Source organism: Aphelocoma coerulescens, chromosome 10, assembly GCF_041296385.1.
Source record: "Aphelocoma coerulescens isolate FSJ_1873_10779 chromosome 10, UR_Acoe_1.0, whole genome shotgun sequence".
Taxonomy (NCBI): Eukaryota; Metazoa; Chordata; class Aves; order Passeriformes; family Corvidae; genus Aphelocoma; species Aphelocoma coerulescens.
Window position 1 is genome coordinate 15,841,813 of NC_091024.1, and position 19,538 is coordinate 15,861,350.

The following is a 19,538-nucleotide window of genomic DNA, read 5'->3' on the forward strand; positions in this document are numbered from 1 at the left end:
CTCAAGTGAAATGTGAAAAGCACTGTCACACAGGACAATGTTGGGGCATTATAAGCACTGTAAGAAAATTAAAAGACAGTAAGAGATGCATCTGTTTTGTCCCACAATCTTCAATTTATCCCCCCAAGCATGCAAAAGAACTGAGCAAACCAGAAAGAACCTCATGTAACAGAGCAATCTAGAATACTTGCCTCAATTTCCAGTGCATTTACAAACTGCTATTACTAAATATGACTCATCAAGATTAAAAAAGGAAAATAATTTAGTCAGGGCTGTTGTCAAGTCAGTATTTAATGTTACTTTTTGTGTTTGCTGTGATAAGCAGTAAAATTTGCACACTCCTTGATAAATCATTGTTTAGCAATGTCTAGAGGGTCCAGTAAATGGTTTGAAATTGCCACAATGTAATAAATGGTTATTTGATAATGAATGAAATTGTTTGAAAATACTGTTAAAATGTCAAGTTTTAACATATAGAACATTAGTCAAAAGGAGTGCAAACATGGAAACCATAGTGACACTATAACTATACTGCAACAAATGCATTTATTTGTACAGGGCAAATAGTAGGTGCTGTATACAAACCAGTATAAATTGATATATGAAGTTAATTTCAATCTGTAAAAGTAATTGCATTGGTTTAACTTATTTAACTCTCCTTACAATAATATTTATAGCAGAGCAAGAAAGTAAAGAAATAAATGATGATAAATAGATAAAATACATAGGAAATGGGAATTGTTTTCCAGTTTAATTATGCTGTCACATAAAATTATCACAGAAATACACTATGCCGACAGGAAGAATACATTAAAATCCCATTATGCTGTGCAGAATTGGCTGGTTTGTGTTGCTGTTTATTCCAGAAACAGCTTTTCATCTTTCCAACTACCATGAAAAGTTACACTTTGTGAAAAAATAAGGTAAGGCAAACAAGACAGTAAAGGCTGTGCCAGGTGATGGTCGACCTGTAGGACAAAGGTGGGAAGCAAGAATGTCACATCTTCCTCTTCAAGAACAAATGAGACCACCAGCAAAATTTGAAGGAAAAAAAAATACCCGCTCATAACAAATAATTTCTCTTTTTTTCCTCAGCCACAACTCTAATTTGAGAGTTTTTCATAGCTGTAGTCTTCATATAACATGCTCCCATCCTGTGGTGATTGGGGCACTGTTAAAACTGCAGTAAGTGGGAACAACAAGCAGTCAAAACATCATAGTGAAAACCCATTTGTTTTCTTCTTCCACACCAGATATTTGCAGTTTCAAACTGAAGTTTATCCTATCATTTCTTTTCATGATGCATTAAGGCATGTAGTATTTTTTTTCCTTCTGCTTTCAAACAACAAAATCACAGCCTCACCAGGGCCAGAAAAATACATGGATTTCTTTGAAGGGGACTTGATTTTTCTACTTTTTTTTTTTTTTTTTTTTTTTTTTCCAGAACACTTGAAGCTTACTTCACTTGAAAATAGCTACCTGCTATTATGTAGGTGAAGAACACTATAATGCTGTTATTAATGCTAATAATATGGCTGCATTATTTTGACCTCTCAAGGATGTAATAAATCTTGCTGTGTTTTTAAGTTTGCCACTTCCAAGTCTGAGTGACTAAGTTGGAATTGGTGCTTTACTTAATTTAAAAAAATATTAAATATTACTCTTTAGGATCCAATAATATCTGGAAAATATGATTCTTCAGAGATTGCAAATTCAGAGGAAAGTTTTTAATAGATCCTTCATTAATTTTTTTAATCTTATTTTTTTTTAAATACTGAACCAGAGGCACACTAAATCTTTAGCCTCTGATTGATGAGTTTGATCAATGAGGATAAACAATACTCTAAGTAGAAAGGAACTCTCTAGAACATGAAATACCTGAGAAGAAAATATTGTGTGCAAAATCCAGAAGATAAGGCAGCTTTCTGTGTAAAATGAGATTTAGGTCATCAAAGATACTCCTAGTACTTATCCTGTCTGTGTAAATTAAATGAATGGACTTGCTCCAAAACTTTATGCCAGCTCCTTAAAATTATGTGTATGTGGCAAGAATGATTTTTTAAAGCTGTCTATTGCTATAAAAGAATGGCTATAACTAAAGTAAGCTATCATTAGACTTTGGAAAGGATCATTTATTATACTTCAAAATGGCCTGTTATTTACAGTTCTTATTAAAAAAATTGAACGTGGAATGCATTCAAATTTCAACAAAGTTGTAATACTGTTAACTTGCCTTCTGACAGTAGCAAATGATATTTTGGCTCACAGGAATGATTTATAGCCTTTACACTACCACATCAGCATTTCAAAAGGACAGCATTGATGCACTTCTATACACCTTTTGGGGATGAAGTGCTGTTCAAGCTAATAATTTTTAGTAATTAACATTAGAAGTATCAGTAATGAAGAAGTAACTGTTACAAAGACACACACACGGAGTAAAAAAAAGAACTAATTATGTCCATCAGATTGAGCTATCAACTATTTTGCTTTATGCAGAACAATATTTATCATCAAAACCATGCAGAAATAACATCCACAATAACATCCTATATTCAGAGTTGTCCTGTCAAGGCATTTGCCCTTCCTCCTTAACTATGGCCCCTTGGACTCCAGTGTGTCCTCAGTGGAGTCACTAGAAACACAATGCAAGCAGAATTCAGGACCTTAGACTGCACATGAGACTCTGAAAATCAGTAGCTTCCAGGAGCAAACTGAGGTTTCATTTGAAATTCCAGTAGTGGCCGTTCTGTGTCTCTTCAATGGCATAACAGAAATAACACTTATCTTTAAAAGCATTTTCTAAGGTCTGTATTTGTCACCTTCTTATGGCAGGGTATTAATGCTACTTTCCATCATATATTACATGCTCACACCTTCAGAGAAAGCATCATGGTCCTCTTGTCTCTGAACACACTATTCAAAACACAAAGAATTAAACAGAGGTAAAAAACCTGTTTCTCTTGCTAGTTTTTTTCATTTTCTAGAAAATTAAACTACCTATGTAGAGAATCAAGAATTCCGTAAAAGAAAGGAAGGGCACTGTGATGGTTGGGGTATTTCAGTTTTGAAAAATCAGGAAATTCTTGAATGGCAAGTGTTGCTACAACAGAACAAACAACCTCCCAAAAAAGTATGTTCAGAAGTCAGGTACAGAACTGAATCTCCAAAACTGAGGAACTTGTTTTTTCCAAAACAGTCACTCCACACTGTCATTAAAGCGGCACAGGGAATTGCTGTATGTGTTTCCAGCATGTACCAAAAGTTGCACTCAGATCTCCAAGGGCTGTCTGTCCCAGACTTGAAGTGTTCTTACCAAACCTAGGACAGAGTAAAAGAGTCAAGTGAGTCAGCAAGTCTGTCAATGTGTTGGAAAAAGGGGTTTTTACCTGTTGCCTACAAGTGATTTGGGACATCTCTTTGGTAAAGAGGGTCCAAAGTCAACCCATATAAAGGCCTCAACTCAGTGTAGTATTTACTGGAGTAACCAAGTCAGAAGCAGAAGTGTGCTTCCACTCTGTGGCTGTGAAGGCCGAGGCAGTGCTGTGAGTGTACAGGTGGGGCTGTTGGGAAGGCCAGACAGGTTATGCCACTTGTTCTATGGATGAGCATTTTCAGCAAGGTCCCTTTGCCAGCCTTTTGTCTTCTGGTTTGTCAGCTATGCACTGATTCAGGTACAAGTGAGCCACTGAACTAAGCTGTTAAATGGATTCTGGGGGAAGTTCCGCTGTGGGGAATTTTACCCACGCCAGGTCAGATTTTGCTTTGAACTGATGGAGCCATAAACATGAATTGTTCCTTTAGGTTCTGTCTGTGGAAAATTCAATCCACTTTCAAGGTTCAGCCAGATAAATGAGTTAGGTAGAGACATTTTGATCATGTGATTTAGCTAAAGTGCAGAAAAAAAATATTTCCATCCCTGTCTATTTGAAATCTTCACCATTATATAACTATATACATAGACATACATTTACATGATATACACATGCAGAATACTGTAAATTTTGACAGCTTCACTAGGTCATTTTGCTTGAACAGCAAAGCAGCAAGCAGGTTCCTAAACAAAAGGATAATCCAATTTCATTGCTAAAATCTAAAGTGAATTTAATGTTTCCTATTGCCTACTACTTGGGAATAACTGCTATCTGAAAATACGAATCTATTAATATTATTGAGCAGGTGACCACTCAGTGCTTAATAGGAACTAGCAATTAGTGTATGTAAATTAACTAAGACAGCAGCATCTCAATGGCTGTTCTGCATAGAGGAATAGTTAATAGTTAATAAGGAATAGGAGTACATGTTTCCAGTCCAGATTTTAAAAAGTCACGTTTTCTACTGGTGAAAACCTCAATACTTATAACATTTGTTGTGCATTTTATGATTATTCTTAATGCCCTTGCAAACACATGTAATAAAATGCTAACAAACCATCATCCATTACTTAATTATGTTTATCTAGATGGATAAAGTTGAGGTGGGGGAAGCCTCTGGTAAAAATACTGTTTCCCATTTGGCAGAGACTACATTTACATCTTAATTATTCCTTGTAATGCTGTAAGAGAAATCATACTTGGGAGCAGAGTTGATTTAAAAAAAACAGTGGGTGTGGGGGTTTTGTTTGGTTTTTTTTGTGTTCTTGTTTTGTAATGTGGTTTAAAAACTACGTTGACTCACAGTTAAATCCATGTCCCCTCCAGTAGGGGTTTTAAATGTTTGTGAAGCTTCGTTGGGAGCAGGGAGCTTCTCTGAGAGTGATGAAACACCTTCTATAAGACAAGACAAATATCTCAGAAACTAATGCTATATTGCCTTCAGAAACTGTGCCTATGGAAAATATCAGAATAATTTGTTTTAATTAAGATAAATAGTTCTACGTTTCAGCAACCAAGCACAAGAAAAATAGAGGTTTTAGAAAATCATTAAATCCTACAGATTATTTGTGTGCACAATGATGGCCATGTGATGAAAGACCTCAGTTTACACCTAGTTGTATTTTTCAGTTCTCCATTTGGAACGTTTTAATAGTGTTTTTTCAATTCCAAATCGACACCAATTGCCATGACCACTAAACATTAAAAGCAAAAATCAGAATTTGTGCCTTGTAGTACAGTTTACTCTTGTTGCAAAGATAGCCTAGGAAGTGGTTGCTGAGAATCACCAACCAGCCTTCAAAATTTATTCTTCAGCAGTGACTGCAGAAGCATTCAGTGCAGTAAATGTATTAAAACCAGTCACACTGAATTTGTGGAGTAACCCACAGAGATGCCTCCTTTTAATGCTGAAGCTGACCATCTCCATAGGCGTGAGACAAATCTATACATCAGTCACTGCATTTGCTATGGACAGCTTAGCAAGAGTGTTGGCATTTCTGTCTTGGCTCTAGCCAGCTGTGATTTGATTAACTTTTGTGTTAACTAGCTAACAAATTACTATCTGCTGAGTGTTTGGAAGCAGAGACTATGAAAGTTCCTAAGTTCTCTTCCTCCCAGAGTACCTTCCAGCCTTGGCACAAAGTCTGCCTCAGTTGCATGAACACAAAAAAATCACATCAGCATTTTAAACGGTGTCTTCTGAACTCTGGGTATGCAGTAATAAGGTACTTTTCTTACCTCCCCCTGGCCCACCACCCCCCGGCCATGTGTGAATAAACTGTAGTTTGTTAAGCCCTGGTAAGAAAAATAAGAAAAATATGCTCTATGTACAAGGGTTGAAAATCTGTTCAGTGAGGATATAAGTAGAAAAAGCTCAATCCAGAAACCCATGCACAGATATTGCTAAAATCTCATCTATCAACCTAAAATGCTTCATTAATCATTTTTGCATGGATTTGAACTTTTACTACCAGATCATTTATGTAAACTTAGTAATTTACTACTTGACTATTTGCTTTTAATTTTCTGGGCATTGGTGTAGTTCTTGGGTAGCCTATTATGAAATGTTAAACAATTACATTAGAAGTTTTGACAATTACATTAGTAGTTAAAGAATTATGTTAGTAGTTCTTGAGGATATCTTTTTTTGGAAAAGACTATACTTTGAAAAAACAGCTGAAAAAGTTTTTCTTTTCTTCTTGAAAAATAATTTGTGAGAAATAAAGCAAATATTTCTTTCCATGGTTCTCTACGGATCACTAGGCTTCAGTGAAGAATATGTTAAAGAAAAGAAGTAATAATCAATAGTGACCAGTCACACCCAGGTAGTTACAGAAAAGGCTGACTTGTTTTCTGTCTGATACCATGCCAGCAAAAATTTTGGCGTACATGAAAGTACGGTGATTGAAAAGGCACTTTTAAACACTTTGAAGGATTTGCGTTTCCTTCATGAGAATTTGCTGTATCAGTGTAAAAAAATTCTTATTGATCCCTATTCACATCAAGGAAATATTTTTTACTTTCTGTTAAATCATTATAAAGATGCAGGCACTTTAAAATTTTTTTCAGCTAGAGACATCCTAAATAAGACCTGATTTTAATAGCTGAATTATTTTAATGTGCTTTTAAAAATTTGACAGAAAAACAAGGAAAAAAAATTGAAAAATGAGCTTTTAGGAGAACCGGTTATGATACTGGGTGATAACACATGTAATTAGAAAAAGGTAAATAAAAATAAATCATAAAACATTGACATTAACAATGCCATATATGGACTTACAGCTTTTGAAATTCAATATAAGGTACACTACTGCAAAACACAGAAGCAATTTCATAGCCTTTAAAGCATTGCTACAAGAGAGCCAACTCTCAGCAAGACAGGAAGTATCAAAGTCATTACTGATCATATGTTCCCTTCAGATCAGTGCCTTTCCAGACACTGATCAAATATTAACCAGAAGAACAGTCAGAATTGGCCAGTAAAATCTATAATAGAAAATTCAGAGACCTGGAACTTAATGTTTTTTAAACTTGACTAGGAGAGGAAGAAGAGTTAAAATACAGCAATCCCTGACAAACTGTTCAAAAATAGTTTTAAATGTTTTTCTTTCTCTGAAGGAACTTAATATGTTAAATGAGGAAAATACAAAGCTTTAATATGTTAATTTGAAAAGCTGAGCCTGTGTTCCCCAAATTAAGTCTGTCTGCAGACATAGCTAGCTTATTTCAGACCTGGGAATGCTAATTAGGGTCACTCTCGAGGAAAGCTCTTAATCACAGCTTACAGTAGTTGATAGCTTGAAATACCTGCCTAAGCACTGCCCTGAAATGGGCCTTACTAGGTGAAAGTCAATATATGATGATCACATGGAAAGTCTCTGAATAATTTCATGCCTAGTTATAGTTCAGACAACATGAACTCTCATTTCTTACTCAGTTTCCACATGTAGAGGATTTCATTTAACTATGGGATTTCTGGTAATAGTTGGAATTTTTCAGCTGATGACATTTGTATCAAGAAGCTTATGGAGCATCATTCAGTGATGTCTGTGGACACCTGTCTAAAAAGGGTTGTAAAACCCAGAATATTAGAGCATCTTCTTTAAAAGAAAATCAGATATTAGGAAAAAAAAATTTAACAATTTGTGAATGTAGACTAGTTCATACCATGTAAGAGGAAAAAAATTTTCTTCAATATTTTACAGTCTCATAAAAATTCTCCTAGCAGATTTAAAAGGTAAAATCTGGTATGTTTATATTGACATTATAATAATTTTCTCTTAGGACCTGGATAGCATTAGCAGATATAAACAGCTGTAGTATGAATATTACAGTTTCTGAGTCTAACTTATTCATTGACTCCAACAACTTCAAAAACCTGGCAAAACAACATCAACAAAGGTTAACACTGAAAGCCTGATATACAATCAATTTATCAACAATACCTGCCTTCAATTCTAGACATTACCTATTGTTTTTCCACTTTTGGTCTTTACCCAGACCAATTTTCTATTAATTTAATTGATATTTGACAATGTGAACACAAAATAAAACTTTAGGATTAAGCCATTGCTCTGATAAATCCTACTAAATTAAACTAAAACAGTTTTGTTACTCTAGATCTGGATTAAAGGCTCCTACACCAGTGGGCAGGGCAGCTTGATGCTTTAGTTTAACCCTAGGCCTACAGCCATAATTTTGATGAATTTAAAAATGGACACTGCATTATACTCTAAAACCCAAAGCACATTTTACTTAGGGAGTAAGTACTACATATAGCTCGATCACATTCTAGTCTAATTGCACTGGTGTTACATGAAATGCATGTAGGCTGTATTTTTACATTTTCTTACTCTGTGGAATGGTAATACTGAATAACAGTAAGAGCAGAGTCTGGGATAATAGGAACCTTCTGCTTTTCATAACAATCCAATTTATGTTATAAAAATGCTATTGAGAGACTTAGTGAATTTAATGTTTAATGTCAAGCTACAGTAATGAAGGGTGTGATCCAATATTTGCAAAGGATATTAAGTCCTTAGCAGTAAGCTTAAGTGAAAACTTAAATAACATTATCAGAAAGAATATGTTAAAAAATATTTGTCTAAGTCTATAGTAAAATTTTAATTCACAGAGCTGTAAGTCTAGAATGTCTCTCTTGGCAAGGTCTTGTCTCAGTCCTTTGCTCCTGAGACAAAGTTACTGTTATCACCCACACGACTGAAATTTCATCAGCAGAACTTAGAACTCTGAGATTCCTTTACCTTTGAAAGTGATTTATGTGTGAGCAGGGTGAACAGAATAAGTGAACAAGGTGAACACAGTGTTGTTTATAAACTGGAATTTTTTATCTTGCCACAGCTCTAAACTAAAGACCAAACGTAAATGGTCACTTCAGGTAGCAGCAAATTTATAATCAAAGCAGGGGAAAAAAATCATCTGCATTTGAGTGATTTGCACAAAACCTAACAGAGAAAAAATGCCCCATCATTGTCAAATGAATATTCTATCAAAAGTGCAGTCACATTCTGTTCTATTGAGATTAACTTTACCTGCTGAATGCTGTGAAATTTATTTCAGTGGCCTATGACCACCATATATCAGCATCTGACCCCTATCTATATAAAACAATAAGCATGATCTTAAGGCTGTCTTAAAGGCTGTCTGAGAGATGTATATTTACTGACACATATAACCTGACTAAGGCCAAACATCATTACCCCTGTGACTGATTGGAGGGCAGTCATAACTTAACAGTTTTATTTCCCTTCTACAGCTGAGCTCCTTGACCACGCTGGCTGAGCTGACACCGCATTTCAAGTCTTGTTACCAGCTCAATGGTTCTCTCATCTAGAAAAAACAAGGGGGGTGGTGATACGGGGGCGGAGGCTGGAAAACAAAAAAAAAGGCACCTCTTCATTTAGCTTCTCCATCTCGATCATTGCTGATGGGCTATCAATAATTTCAACTTGGTTAAGCAGCTGGCTGAAGGTTAAATAAATTCTGCCTGTTGTTTGCATGATCATACCTGAATTCAAGAATTTTAATTTGAAGCAAATTTCTTTTTGGTTGTTCCTTGGGAAGTTCTTATAAGTCCAAGATGGGCTAGAAAAGAAGTTATTTCTGTGGAGAAGCACAAGAACAAATTTAAAGTCGGGGGGCAAAGCAACTGTGCTTTGAAATCTCTGAAAGGAAATGTAAAGGTATGATAAAGGCTTCATGTATGTATATACACACCCCCAAATTCAGATGAGGATGACAAAAACAGAGGTCATCAGTAATCTTCCAGTGAAAAGGATTTTGCCCAACTGCTTTAACAGATTGTTAAAATCTAGAAAGAGCTGTCCACTGGTTCATGAGTGAGTCATGATTTTAAAAGAAAATAAAGTGGGTCATGCCATTTTGCCTGCACTGGGTTCAACTATCTTGGGCACTACTATTTTGACAGCCAGAGAATTATTTACAGCGTGCACAACTACCTACATGTCTCAGCCAATGTGAGTACTAATATGCTGTTAATAACACATTCTGTGGATTCAGCATTCCTCTTACTTGTGTCAGCATTATTGCTTATTTAAGTATTTACTTCTTGGGAGCATTCCTGTTTCATTTCAGTAAAGAAACTCCAAGCCCAATATTAATCAAATACACATGCTTTCACATTTAGCTGTAGTAGGGTGATTTTGGGGCAAACACACTCCTTGTTACTGAGACACGAGAAAATGCACACTGAAATTCGTCTAGAATAATCAGAATAGTTAGTGACTTGAATAGCAGGTGGTGTCCTGTTAAAGGAGGAAGAGAATTTTGTTTATGTTTTGAAGACTCATATAGCTGCTTTGCCTCATACCGCTTTAAGTGTTTAGTCTGCTTTTACACAAGGGTTGATTTTTTCCTAATCAAATGACCTGCATTTTCATTAGTTTGCTACTGAAAGGCAGAGAACTGATTTAGAGAGAGGAATCAGATTCAGGTTGCAAAAGGACTGCCAGAGAACTGGAGAAGGACTTTAGACAAGGACATGGAGAGAGAGGACAAAGGGAAACGAGTTCAAACTGAAAGTGGGCAGGGTTAGAGTAGATATTAGGAGGAAATTCTTCCCTGTGAGGGTGGTGAGGCACTGGCATAGGTTGCCCAGAGAAGTTGTGGATGCCCCATCTTTGGAAGTGTTCAAGGCCGGGTTGGATGGGACTCTGAGGAACCTGGTCTACTTTCCCTCCTCTGAACTACCATTTCTAACTGTACAAATTGCATCATGCATGAAGCCCACATGTGCTTACTCACCGAAGCCCAAAATTACATCATTTCTGCAATTTGATTTGCCTTACAGCGAGAAAACAGAGATGGGATTCAGCCTTCTCTGTAAGCTTTCTATAAGGCTTCTCAAACCACCATCTAGATTGTTACCCTCCTTTTTCTTCTCTGGAGGGCAGCATCCACAGGTCACACCAGAGGAGCTTGGAGTCACTGGCTCCTACAAGACAATCTTTTGACCTTAAAGTGAGGGACTTGCAGACAGATGCAGATTGCCTCCAAAACAGCATTTTATAGCATAGCTTCCTCTCTAGCTTAACATTTTGTAGCTCCTGCTTCCCAATCCTACATAATGAAACATTTCAGGGATTACCAACTACACAGCTGGTGTCCTTCATCAGTTTTAAGACAAGGACACTTCTTTGGCTGTGTTTTGCCTTCACACTTCTGGGAACTTTAAGAAACAGAAGGAAGAGGATGCCCCTCCTCAGAGAGCTGTGCCAGTTAAACAAATAGAAATCCTGAAGTATTTATCTTATTCCTCCCTCTTTCACAAAAAACTTGACATGGATATCTTCATTCAAATTACTTATGGTGAGTTAGTCACAGGAGAGTTTGGGTTGGCAAGGACATTCATAGATCTAGTCCAACACCCCTCCAAGCAAGCTAGGTCATCTACTGGATCAGGTTGCTCAGAGCCCCACCCAACTTGACCTTGAATGTTTCCAGGGATGGGGCATCTACCACCTCTCTGGTGAATGTGTTCTGGTTTTTCACCACCCTCATCATAAAGAATTTCTTTCATAACTCGAGTCTGAATTTACCCTCTTTTATTTTAAAACCATTACCCTTAGTAAACTTTAAATTGGGGAAAAATTAATTTCCGCTACAAAAATAATTCCTAACTTCAATCTAAAACTGCTAGTTTGTTCCTCAGTGTCATTAATATATCTGTCAATAGCTAAGAAAATACTGTCCTAATAAAATAGCAGGCTGCAATCAGCTATTAATATAATTCAGTAACTTGGCAAAAGCCATGAAAGTTGTTCATTAACTCACATATTTTTACAAGTTACAGACCCAGAGCAGCAATCTCACAACAAGGATATTAACTGGAATAAAGTTATAAAACATTTTATGGAAGCAGAAAGTACACACAATTATGTTTTATTAACAAACTCTTAACCTTAGAAATTTCAGTGTCCATATTCAAAGTAGTACTGTTGAGCTAACCCCAGAGCTGGCCTTGTTCCTTCTCTAAGTCCAGTGGACTTGTGCCAGTAATGGTTAAAGCAGAAGGATACTCAAAACAATTGAAAATTTGGAATGTGAAGTAGGTCTATTACCAATTGCCTCTGTTGGTTGCCATGAAGGGGGGGGGGGGGGGGGGGGAAGAGAAGAAATGTTGTCATAGTCTTCAAAGTTTCTTAAAAACAGGGCTGTGAGTTCTCAGTTCTTTGCAGAGCTTCTGCAAAAGCATCAGGTTTGGGGTTTTTTTAAAGCCTTTAAAGAATTAAAAGCCAAGTACTGGTGTCATATGTCAATTCCATACTGACTAAACATAAATTCATTATACATGTTACAGGGATGCCAGAATTTCTGTCAGTTTTTAGGATATTGTATGTGTGTATAAATATATATACACTATACATATATATATATACACTGTACAGAGATATGTACACACACACACAGAGATGATCAGTATCAGTATATTGTCCCATGTAAGCACCTGGCAATAGTGCCTGATGGAAAAACTACCACTTCCAAAAGAAACCAATACTGAGTAATGGAACACAAAGGGAACACCTCACTACAACTGCACAACTTATCTGGTTTTTTGGGTTTTCTCCTTTTGGGAAGGCTACTATGGAGCGAGCATTCATAGGTTTCTGACACATCAGCCTCTATCTTGAACTTTCTTACACTCTATTACATCCTGGTGATTTTATTTCAAGAAATCTTGTTGATCATAGAATCACAGAATGTTTAAATGTTGGAAGGGACCACACTGGGTCATCTGGTGCAACCTCCCTGTTCAAGCTGGGTCATCCCACAGCACATGCCATAGGATTGTGTCCAGATGGTGCTGGAATAGCTCCCATGAAAGAGACTCCACTCCCTCTCTGGGCAGCCTGTTTCAGTGCTCAGTCACCCGCACAGTAAAGAAATTCTTCCTCATGCTCAGGTGGAAATTCGGGTACATCAGCCCCGTCATCACCTTCATAGCCTCCACCAGACTTGCTCCAGGTGCTCCATTGTCTCTCTGTCCTGAGGAGCCCAGAACTGGACACAGCACTCTAGAGGGGCCTTACCAGGTCTGAGGAGAGGGGCAGGATCACCTCCCTGACCTGCTGGTGCTGCTCTTCCTGATGCACCCCAGGATCCCATTGGCCTCCTTGGCCCCCAGGGCACTGCTGGCTCAGGGACAGCTCATTGTCCACCAGGACCCCCAGGCCCTTCTCCACAGAGCTGCCTCCCCTCAGGTCAGCCCCAGCCTGTGCTGGTGCTGGGGTTATTCCTCCCCAAGTGCAGGACTCTGTGCTTGCCTTTGTTGAACTTCAGCCAGTTCTTCCCTGCCCATCTCTCCAGCCTGCCCAGGTCCTTCCCAAGGCTGCACAGATTTCTGAGGGATCGGCTGCTCCTCCCAGCGTTGTGTCATCAGCAGACTCCTGGAAGCATTCAGAGGGATTATATTACATTAGAAAAATGTATTCCTCTAGTATGTTTACCACTTAAAATTTGCTGAGATGATAGTTTTCAAGTATCTTTATTTATTACAGATATGACCCACAACTTTAACTTTTTTCGTTTATTTTTTTAAACATAAAGTTTAAAAACTATTTAGCGATACATTTATTGATACATCTTTACACAGTTCCTCTTTTCTGACTGAGTGCCATTTCTTTGGGTTTTGACACCAGATAAAAAGTTGTAAAAGCAGGGGAAAAAAAGTACATTAAATACTTTTTTTATTTCCTCTGCCTAGAAGTTCTTTGCCAGGGAAGATGCTCTAATTCTTGCCTATCTCAAAATTACCAGTGCATCCTGCAAAATCTCTACATGTAAAGAAAACTGTTAACCCAGGAGGCATAAATCAGATTTACTGCAAGAAAGAAGAAACCCTATTTCTTCATCAAATTTCATTTTTCTCTAACAGTCTCTCAGCTGTCAGTTTGATAATGGCTGCTTGAGTCTGCAGTCACTTCACTGGGGAAGCTGCTATTCCAAGTCACATTATGTTCATCTGTTCATCTGATGATAGAATTTGTCTCCTTAGGCAACAAATTTGGGGACCAGAATTTATCCACCAAGAGATTTCATTCCACTGAAGGGTAAATTAAGGTGGATTTGTAATGTCTTTGTTTATCCTAAAAAATTAAATATATTGAAAGAAGTTGAAAGCAGATTTAATTTAAAAGAAAAGTAAGGCCATTATGTAAACAGCAGCAGATCTCATCCAGAATATGTCACATAAATATTATACTATCAAACAAGAAATGTAAATTATCATACATACTCTATAATTGAAAAGTGTATTATACATTAGTGAAGTCACCCATTTATCTAATCATAATCAGTTCCAATAAAATCTCATTTAGGAAAGTTGAATGTAGTTCAGGGTGGATGGTTATGAGGATATCAGTTATGTGAGTATGCACTGAAACAGTTTTGAAAGATAGTTCGTATACATAGAAATCCAATTATTGCCTACCTCATCTGGAAGGAACTTTCTCTGACATGGGCTAAAACTGTGGCATCCAGAGCTACTCTACAAGTAAAGCAAGTATACTGAGTAATGGCTTTAAATAATGTTTTAAGAAAATTTTTACTCCAACAAGACATTTACAAGAAGTCATTACAAGAATGACATGGTGTTTTAATGTAAGAGATGGTTTAAAAGCAGAGGAAAAACCCTGATATATCATTTGAAAGCTCTGATGATGTACAACAGCTTGGATCCAAACCTCACGTGACTGGTTATAAATCCAGCCTTTCAGTAGCAGAAGTTCTAATTTACCAAACATATACAAGTCTGTTAAAAAGATAAAGTGCAACTATTTTCTATCACTGCTGCTCTTCTGCTGTAGCATTTTAGACAAAAAGGTCTCCAGACAGGAGAAATAAGTGATTTTGTTGAGCTTGTTGACATAAAACCCCACAAAACAGACTGATTTTGCTATTTATAAATTCCAAATTAATTATGGGAACATTGGCTATCCTGATTTCAGCAAAAAAGCTGGTGACTTAATCCAACAGTAAGGTAATCTGAATAAAATGTATATCATGACTGCAGCAAAAGAAGCAGGTCATGATGAGCATGTGATTTGGTATCATGAGCCTCTTCTAAAGTTATCATTAATAATTTTTTCTTCTGTTTCTCCATTTGTTGTACAAAGCTACTCATCTAATCACTTGCATAAATTTATCTTAACCTATGGATTATTTATTATGCACCTATCACTCTTCCAATATTGGTACCTCAACTATACTGATTTTATCTTTTCTACATGCTCCAAGATTCAGACTTTCTAAAGAGCTGGTCCCCACTCCATGGTGAATACTCACATATGTACACATGGATGGAAATATTTACGTGTAGATATATTCAAAGCATTTTTGAATGGGTCAACAGCCTAGAGAGTTACAACCCAAATGTCTATCTGGTCTTTGTTAAAATGGATTATAAGAAGATAGAAAACTTGAGAAAAAGAATATCCATATATCCTCTTGAATTTTTTTGGTACTTACTGTGCTCCAGGTATCAGTATCCACCAATATCCATCAAATACTGCAATTCCACCATATTTCTTATATTGTGATTTGTTTGTTTCTTCACAAAACCAGTGGATTCTGAACAAAGGGGCTTCTTCAGAAACCCATGGGGGAAAAAAAGCTATTTTAACTATCCTGTTTTTGCAGCCATAGCTAGCCCTGATTTGCTGTGCTTTGTCTGGCTAGATGTGCAACCATACATACATGCAATTTATCCAGTTTTAATAATTTAGAACAGACAAGGGCACTTGGAACATAACCATGATGATCCGTAGGAGCGATCAGGATACCTCATTCCCATTTTTATGTCCTGTTGCAATATTTAAAAATAGGAGAGAGCTAATTTACAAGCTTATAAGCTGTTTTTATAAGAAAATTACCAAGGAGTTTTCAACCACATGTAGATGGAAACCAGACTGAACATTATACTTGCAAACATTTCGTGTTTAAATTGACTCTTGACTAGATGTAGGCCACCTCCCCACCTCACTGGAGCTCTTCAATTAGATGAGATGTAGACAGCTCCAAAGCTCCATCTGCAGCTCTGTAAGAAGCCACTATGGTACCACTCATTTCCATTTCTAAGCAGTCTTGTCTGCAACTCGATTGATCTGATCCAAGTTATCTGCTGTGCTCACTCTCCAGCCTTGAGAACATCTACACTGTGTGACACTGCGGGGAGATGCCTTTTGCAGTCCCTCTGTGGTCAAGCCCAAGTAAAGCTGAGAAACCCTGTATATTTGTGTCTTTGTATATCTCACTTCAGAGATACATCATCCACTTCTATCCCTGTAATCTTGCTGTTTCCTTGTCAGACTGTGGGAACACAGACCACGGGTGGAGGAATGACATGCTCAGCATTTATAAACACTGCCTACAAACCCTCTGAATTCACAAGAGTCCCAGGCTGAGCATATGGAACTGCTGGAGTGAGCCCAGGGAACAAAGGTGCTCTCAAATGACACATACAGCTGGGAAGATGAGTCTTCCTCAGCCCCACTGCATTGAAACATTTCAACCACAATCACATAATTCCAATCACCAAACACAGTGCAAAAGGGAGATCTAGCTAATCTCTACAGAAGAAGATACATTACTGTTCCAGAAAGGCCAAATAACACAAAGAACTAGATGGGTCCAGGACAGGAATTTAAAGAGAAGATCAAATACTGCAAGCACAAAGGCTTTTACTGCTGAAGAACTATGTCTAGAGAGATTCAAGATGTGACAAGGTGCAGGAGGAATGCTACACCCAATATTCTGTACCTAGAATTTAATTCGTTCTCTGATTGTCCCAGCCAGTTTTAGAGATCAGCTCTACCTCAGCCTGTAAAAAATAGTGTTATTAATATACAGGTATGAGGACCACCTCTTGTAACAATATTTTAAAAATCCACTGTTTAATATTTTGGTATCGATCCTGGAAGATTCAGCTTGACAAAAGGTATGAAAGACCTCACTTAAAAATGTGTGGATTTTGTTCACTTTGAGAACTCTAACACCCTCACACTCCCTTAGAGAACATTTTTTGCAGTCCCAACAGAATGTGTGAACTTTAAAGTGTTTCATTTAAGAAAAATAAATCTACAGTAGAAAAGAATTCTGTAAAGTTATGCAGAAAGCTAAAACCTGCTTATTCTTCTCCTTCCCAGTTCATGCCATCTAGCTTAAATCAGCAGTGAACTATTTTGAAATATGCTGGGCTTTAGCCAGCAGTTTAAATGAATATATGTGATTTAGTTCATATTTTCAGGCCTCTTTATTAAATACCTCCCAGTTCCATCTTGCCTAATATTTGATCCCGCGAGTTTAATGACCATTCCTTCATTAAACATTACAAGCTTTTTAAGACCTTGACAGTGCTGCATTTCATCCAATAACCTAGTGCTGCTACAAAGTCAACATTGTGTGCCAAGTTAATCCCTCGTGTCCACTAATTATGTCCAGTGCTGCAGCTTCTTGGGTGAGCCCGAATCAGTGGGGAAGTGCAGGATTTCCAGGCCAATGGATTTGGCACTCCAGCTATATCTCATGTCTTGACACTAGATGTCAGCGAAGGGTAATTGTTGTCTCAATTTAGAGGCCAGCCTAGGTAGCTGCTAGCAACCTCTGTTAATGTTTTATAGCAAAGGTGAAGTATAGCTTAATACAAGCGTCTGACATATATTACAATAAAAAAGGATATAGTTGTCTAGTGTTTTTAAAGTCAGTCATAAAAGATGAATAATGATGCAGTTTAAAGCTAAAAGACAGCTGCCAAGCTGAATGGCCATGATGGATGTCTAAACACCCAGTGTAGAGAAAACCTGTTCCCTAGAGACCACCATCCAAAAAATTAATTACTACGATTCAGCATCTTTAAATGTGCCACTTAATATACTGCCACCATAATTAAATTTCCAGCCCTGTGACCTTGAGACCATTTCCTGAGATAATAAATGAGATCAAGGTTTAATCGATGCAGATGCAAGTAGAAACTGTCCGAGGAAGCACAAAACCATCACAACATAGTCAAGGTCAGGAAAGAAAAACCAAGTGAAGCTGCGAATCAACACTAATTGCTTTCTTATGATAAAAGATGTTTATTTTAATCTGCTTTATTTGCAAACAAGTTCATTGTGTACTCTCTGACAGCAGCTTTTAAACTCTAGCCACAGATAAAGTCAGTAGAGGGCATGTTTGTCTAATTGTAGATAAGCACTTATTGTAGCAAGTGAAGCCGTACTTGGTTGCACACTGAGATCTGAAAACCAAGCTCATCACACATCAAACAATACAGTGACAAGAAACAACTGACTACCTCAGGTACACTCCTTCCTCTCTGGTGCAAGAAACCAAACAAAAAGGAAGAGACTTTGGGTAGTGATATGGAGATGTGAGGGCTATTTTATGTCCTTTTGAAGTCTGAGTGACACAAAGGGTATGGTCTGACTTCTACTGTTGGACTTCACTAAAATGCAAAATCTAATGCCATATATACATATACACTGTGTCTGATAAATACAGAAATATCTGTGTATATGTATAAAACCACCAGAAATGTACAATACCACCTAGTAGAGGACCTATTATTTTGACAGAGGTAAATATTACTGGGGCTGTTATCCACTTAATGAGTTGAAGTGAAAGTCTGCAGCTGAGTCAAGTCTCCTTAACTGCATGCTGTTGGAGAAATTAGACCCAGCTGGTGATGGGTGGACCTACACTAAAAAAAAATTCTAACTTTTTGAGACAGCCTTGTGTAGGCTTCCTTTCATTCCAACAAGCCTAGAGTGGAAAAAAAGTTCATGTACTGACACCTAAACCCTCAAAACTTAAAAAAGCATAGAAGCCATCAGTAAGAAGACAGAGAGGAGACTGTGAAACAATGCAGACATTGCATCTTTAAATAATAGTACTTAGACATATTGTTTTGTAAAATAGGTATTAAACAACAATATCAATCTTGTCAACATTAAATAGATTCAATTATGACCACTGTAAATTCCAAGGTGAAACTGTATCTGATTTAATAGAAATAACCTCTATAAATACCTCAAGCAAATCAGGGGGCCTGGTGTGATATACAGAACCCCAGTAGCGGCAGGGAGCTCTGAAATCACTCTATACCAGTAAGCCCAATGTACAAAAATTTGTAGCAAAATCTGAAGAGGACAAAACAGAACAGTCCAATAACCATCAGGGATTAGGAAGTTCCAGTTCCAGAGGAGCTCCACAGACATGGGGACAGGGGAAATAGCAGGCTGTTGCAATGCAACACTGACTTCACAGAACTTTCCAGGGATAACTCATCAGGCCCTGAGCACAGGAGTCACAGGACTGAGCCACGCACACATCCAACTGTTATGGGACTCCTGTGAGTGTGGCTGTGCAAGTGGAGATCCTGAAGATGCACTGAGGATGATTAAGACAATTATTTTCTGCTCAAAACGTACCAACTACCCCTGAGAAAGGGAAAGTATTGGTAAAACAGCTGTCATGTCTGCAAAATGATGCAACTAAACAACCTTGAGGACTCAATCCAGCCATAGCTCTTAAAGATAAGTAGTAGTAGCCTAGAAAAACAAACAAACAAACCCCCAAGCTATTACTGTCTCAGAACAAAGTATTCTGGGGAATGGAGATAAACAGTAG

General features: G+C 37.4%; 1 long non-coding RNA gene across 3 annotated transcripts in view; it reads right to left on the reverse strand.

Moving 5' to 3' along the window:
• Positions 1 to 320: 320 nt before the first annotated feature.
• LOC138116481 (uncharacterized) overlaps positions 321 to 19,538 on the reverse strand; it is a 104,997-nt gene continuing 85,779 nt past the window's right edge. For all 3 annotated transcript variants that reach the window (XR_011154164.1, XR_011154165.1, XR_011154166.1), the window contains 3 exons: positions 13,178 to 13,300; positions 4,678 to 4,769; positions 321 to 3,321 (listed from right to left, as the gene is read on the reverse strand). This is a non-coding gene — a long non-coding RNA (uncharacterized lncRNA). The remainder of the gene's footprint in view (positions 3,322 to 4,677; positions 4,770 to 13,177; positions 13,301 to 19,538) is intronic.